Here is a 5,556-nt window from a genome sequence, read left to right as displayed (position 1 = left end):
CTTTATATGCCCCAATATAGGGGAATGCCAGGGCCAAAAGAATGGGAATGGGTGGGTAGGGAAGTGGGGGGGGTATGGGGGACTTTTGGGATTACATTGGAAATGTAATTAAGGAAAATATGTAATAAAAATATTAAAAATTAAAAAATGGCCATCCTCCAAAAGGCAATCTATAGATTCAATGCAATCCCCATCAAAATCCCAACACAATTCTTCAAAGACAATGAAAGAGCAATTCTTAAATTTATCTGAAAAGGCAACAACAACAACAACAAGAAACAGAATAGCGAAAACAACTCTTAACAATAAAAGAACAGCTGGGGGAATCACCATCCCTGATCTCAAGCTTTACTACAGAGCAAAAGTGATAAAAACTGCTTGGTATTGGTACATAGACAGACATGTTGAGCAATGAAATAGCATTGAAGATCCAGAAATAAATCCACACACTTATGGTCACTTAATCTTTGACAAAGACACCAAAAATATAAAATGGAAAAAAGAAAGCATCTTCAATAAATGATGCTGGTCTTACTAGCTGTCTGTATGTAGAAGAATGAAAATATACCCATATTTGTCACCTTGTACAAAGCTCAAGTCCAAGTGGATCAGGACCTCAACATAAAACCAGATACATTGAATCTAATAGAAGAGAAATTGGGAAGTAGCCTCAAATACATGGGCACAGGGGAAAAATTCCTGAACAGAACACCAATGGCTCAGCATTTAAGATCAAGAATTGATAAATGGGACCTCATAAAACTGGAAAGCTTCCATAAGGGAAAGGACATAGTCAATAAGACAAATTGGCAACCTACAGATTGGAAAAAATAAATCTTCACTAACTTCACATTTGATAGAGGGTAATATTCAAAATATATAAAGAACTGAAATTAATCACCAAAAATCCAAACAACCCAATCAAAAAATGGGGAATAGAACTAAACTGAGAATTCACAACTGAGGAATCTTGAATGGATAAGAAGTACCTAAAGAAATGTTCAAAGTCCTTAGTGATTAGAGAAATGCAAATCAAAATGACCAGGAGATTCCACCTTACAGCAATCAGAATGGCTAAGATCAAAACCTCAGGTGACAATACACATTGGAGAGGATTTGGAGAAAAAGGAATACTCCTTCATTGCTGGTGGGATTGCATACTGGGACAACCACTCTGGAAATCAATCTGGAGGTTCTTCAGAAAATTGGAAATAGATCTACCTGAAGACTCTGTTATACCAGTCTTGGGAATGTACTCAAAAGATATCTCACCATGGTATGCACTCACTAGTAAGTGGATGTTAGCCAAAAAAAGAAAAAACACAAAATACTCAAGATATAGTCCATATAACTCAAAAAGTTCAATAAGCTGAAGGGCTCAAGTGAGGGTGCCTCAGTCCCACTTGGGAGGGAGAAGAAAGCAATAAAAAGTGGGGAGGGAGGGAGGGATCTGGCAGGGAAAGTGGATGGGGGACAGGGTGGGAGTGGGGAGAGAGGGTAAGCTGATCTGGTATTAGGTGAGGGAAAAGGACAGAATCCCTGAGGATTTAGCAGAAAGCATGGAAACAGGCAACCTTGGGAGATAGGAGGTTGGGGTGGGGGGCTCCAGAATGCACCAGGGACCTGGGAGGTGAGAGACTCTTAAGGCTTAAAGTGAAGGATCTTAGATGAAATGCCCAACAGTAGGGAGAGGGAATTTATAGAGTTCACCTACAACAGGAAGACAGGGCATTAAATAAGGGAAAGGAGATCCATCCCAGCCAGTCACAACTCTGACCCATAATTTCTCCTGTCTGAAAAAAATTGCAGGGTCAGAAATGGAGAGGAGCCTGAGGAAAAAAAGGTCCAGTGACAGGTCCAAAGTGGGATCCAGCTCAAGGGGGAAGTTTACTGAGGCTATGGAACACTCACAAAAAGGGATCTATCATGACTGCACTCAGGAAGAACCAACAAGTAGTTGAAAGAGTCAGATGCAGATATTTGCACCCAACCAATGGACAGAAGCAGCTGACCCCTATTGTTGAATTAGGGAAAGGTGAAAGAAGCTGAGAAGGGAGATCGACCAGCAGTCTCAATTAATCTGGACTCCTGATATCTCTCAAACACTGGACCACCAAATGGGTAGCATTCACCAACTGAAATGAAGCCCCCAACATGCATACAGTACAGGATATCTGGGTCTGTGTACACTCAGAAATGATGCACCTAACCCTCAAGTGACTGGAGGCCCCAGGGAGTTTAGAGGTCTGATGGGGTGAGAGATGGGGACATACATGTGGAGGGGGTGGGGAGGAGGTATGGGATGGGGAACAGTCGGAGGGTGGACTGGGGGTGGTGAGGGGATAAAATATGAAGTGTAAAAAGTTAATTAATAAAATATATTAATTGAAAGTTGCTCATTCTAGGTGGTGTTGCACATCCCATTCTGAGATGAATTAAAAAGGAATAAGTTATGTACAAAATTATTTTTAAATAGCACACTAAGTATTAGGTTTTGTTATGGAATTTTCTTATTTTAAAACTTTATTTATCCATTCATTTATTTACTTATATCCCAAATGCTGCTCCTTCTTCTAGTCACCTCTCACAGAGATCCTCTCCCTCCCCTTCTCTTCTGAGAATAGGAGTCCCCCGGGTATCCCCCCTCCCTGGCAATCAAGTCTCTGACAGATTAAGCAACCAAATTGTTTTAATACTCATTTCTTTAGAAATTAGTTTACATACATCTCTGTATTAAACAAATTTATGAATTTCAGTGGACTCAACTCCTATAAACCACTGCAAAATAAGTGTATTTCTATAGCTCTATGAATTCTTCAACTACCTTACCTATTGACAGAAATAATTAAATATTTAAAATCCTTTCCTACAGTCACAAAACAGGAATATTTAGACTAACATGCTCCTGGATGGTAATTATTCAGTTGAGAAATCAAGACTTTAGTCACACCATCCAGTGTATGTTAGTTATAAACATATACTATTTTAAGATGCTTTGTCTAGAGTCATTTATCAATGATCACAATTAATAATACCATTTTTAATATGTTACAAGAATTTAAATCACATAATGCAACATATTTTTAAAATGGAGCAAATCATATCCATTTTCAAAATATAAAGTAAAAATACAGAAAACTTAATCAGTGATTGATTATTGCATAAATAATATGGATTATTAAGGAAGTTTGCACAAATCCCCCTAATGGATAAAAACATGTTTTAATGGAAATTCTAAGGCATGTAGACACATTTAATAACATAGTCTATTAATCCATGTGGAGCTAGAATTATAGGATTCAAACTTGGAAGCAAGAAATATTAAAATAAAAACAAGAGAGGATAATGTTATTACAATGCTCAAATTTTGTGTGATCTCATTGCTTCCTATTATCTCCTACACCAGTTAGGTTACAAGGTGATTAGGACCTATTTGTGTATCATTATTCACTTACTGACATTCATAGTATTTTTAATTTTGATGTGTTTTATTTGGTTGTTTCAGTAATATAAGCAGTTTTCCTACAGACTAACTAGAAGAGTCATATAGATCCATGGCAGTTGCATGTTACCATTTGTGATGATCACATGAAGAATTTATGTTGAAAAGTTGTAGTATATTGTTAAAAACTTAAGCTGTCTAGAAAATGTGGAACACAAGGGAAGCTCCCACTGTGTATGACAGTAAGAAAGTAGAGCCAAGGGCAATATTTGTGCTGAGTAGTTAAGTGTTAATATTGATAATATTCCTGCATTTTGATTACTTCAGAATAATTACAAGAAATAATGTAATAGTCTAAATTGTTTTAATTTTTGGTTAATACATTTTTTTCTTATGTGGGTATTTCAGACCATAGAAAGTGCTAGAAGGGGCCCTAAAATATTATAAATGCTTCATTTTATAGATGGGAAAATAAGAAACATTGTAATAAATAACATGTTCAAGATGTCAAAGCTACTTGTGGACCATGGCAAGACAAAAAATAAAGTCAGCTAAATCTCAGATCAGTATTCACTGTATCTTGCTTTCCCATATCTATGTAAATGTCATGTAGAAGACATTTGGACATTACTGACAGTGTAAGACAGATTTATTTTAGGAAAAAGCCTCATGTAACCTAGGCTGACTCTGCAGTGGCTATATACCTAAGGATGATCTCAAGTTTCTGATGGTCCTGTTTCTACCCCTAAAAGGTGAGATTACCTGTATGTGCCACTACACCACGTTTTACAGTGTTGAGGATTGAACTCAAGGCTTTGTGCATAGTATGTAAATATTCTACCAACTGAACTACTCCTACACTTCTGACCTAGAATTTTGGAAAGATGTATTTATATTTATTTTAAATGTGTTTGTCTGCCTATATGTATGTATACCAGTGCATTCCTAGTGCCCATGTTGGTCAGAAGAGGGTTTCTGACTCTCTAAAATTGGAGTTATAGATAGTTATGAGCCACCATGTGTGTTTTGGGGAGTGAATCTAGATCCTTTGCAACAGCAGTAAGTACTCTTTAACCACCAAACCATCTCTCAAGCATAACTAGATTTTCAGAAATAATTTTAAGTATATTTGGGTGGTGGATTGTAGTTGACAGCTTGAAATTTGGAGAGTTGCTTTGAAATAGGTTTCCTGATATGAAACCTATGTACCTATAGGAACTAAACCCTTTTTAAATAATGTTACGATAAGATTTAGGTAAATTAATTTTGAATTATCATAAATTACTACTAATTTGAGTTGAAAATAATGAAGACTAATCATACTGAGGTTTAAATTGGCATCTATTATATACTTTGCATACTGTTTGATTATTTAAAATGGCTCTTTGTAATTGAGTTTGCTACAAAAGAGTTAAAATTATATGTATTTTAAAATTTTCTATGCATTTATTATTTAAAATCATGTATTATTAAAATTGTCATAAATATATCATTTCATTTCAAGTGAGAAAATATTTTTATAGTTCCATATTTTATCTATGTTTTAAATGCCAAACCATGTAACATTTAGAGATTATAAAAGTAAATCGTGTATGTAAAATACAATACTTAATTTTAAAAGCTTATTTTCTGACTGGAAAGCACACACACACACACACACACACACACAGAGAGAGAGAGAGAGAGAGAGAGAGAGAGAGAGAGAGAACTCAAAAGCTGTCACCAATTTAAACTATTTCCTGTAAGTCTATTTAGGTGTCATATAAGATTTTCCCACTCAAAAAAAAAAAAAAAGATGAATGGCTTTTGATGTATGAAAAAGATTCTTAATTATTTCTACTGTTTTGGCAATAACAGCTTTTAACAGGAAACTGTCTTTCTAGTCTCTAAAAGGAAAATGTGAATACAATGCTGTAATAATTGTCTTAAGCAATGATAACCACATATCAATACTGAAATAGACACCAACGCCAAATGAAAAGTTACTGAGCTTTTCATGTTTATCACTCCTGTTCTATCCTAAATCAGATAAGGGACTAATATCCAATATATATAAAGAACTCAAGAAGGTGGACTCCAGAAAATCAAATAACCCCATTAAAAAATGGGACTCA

Source organism: Mus caroli, chromosome X (genome assembly GCF_900094665.2).
Source record: "Mus caroli chromosome X, CAROLI_EIJ_v1.1, whole genome shotgun sequence".
In the NCBI taxonomy this organism is placed as follows: domain Eukaryota; kingdom Metazoa; phylum Chordata; class Mammalia; order Rodentia; family Muridae; genus Mus; species Mus caroli.
Note: the sequence above shows the minus strand (reverse complement) of the source record.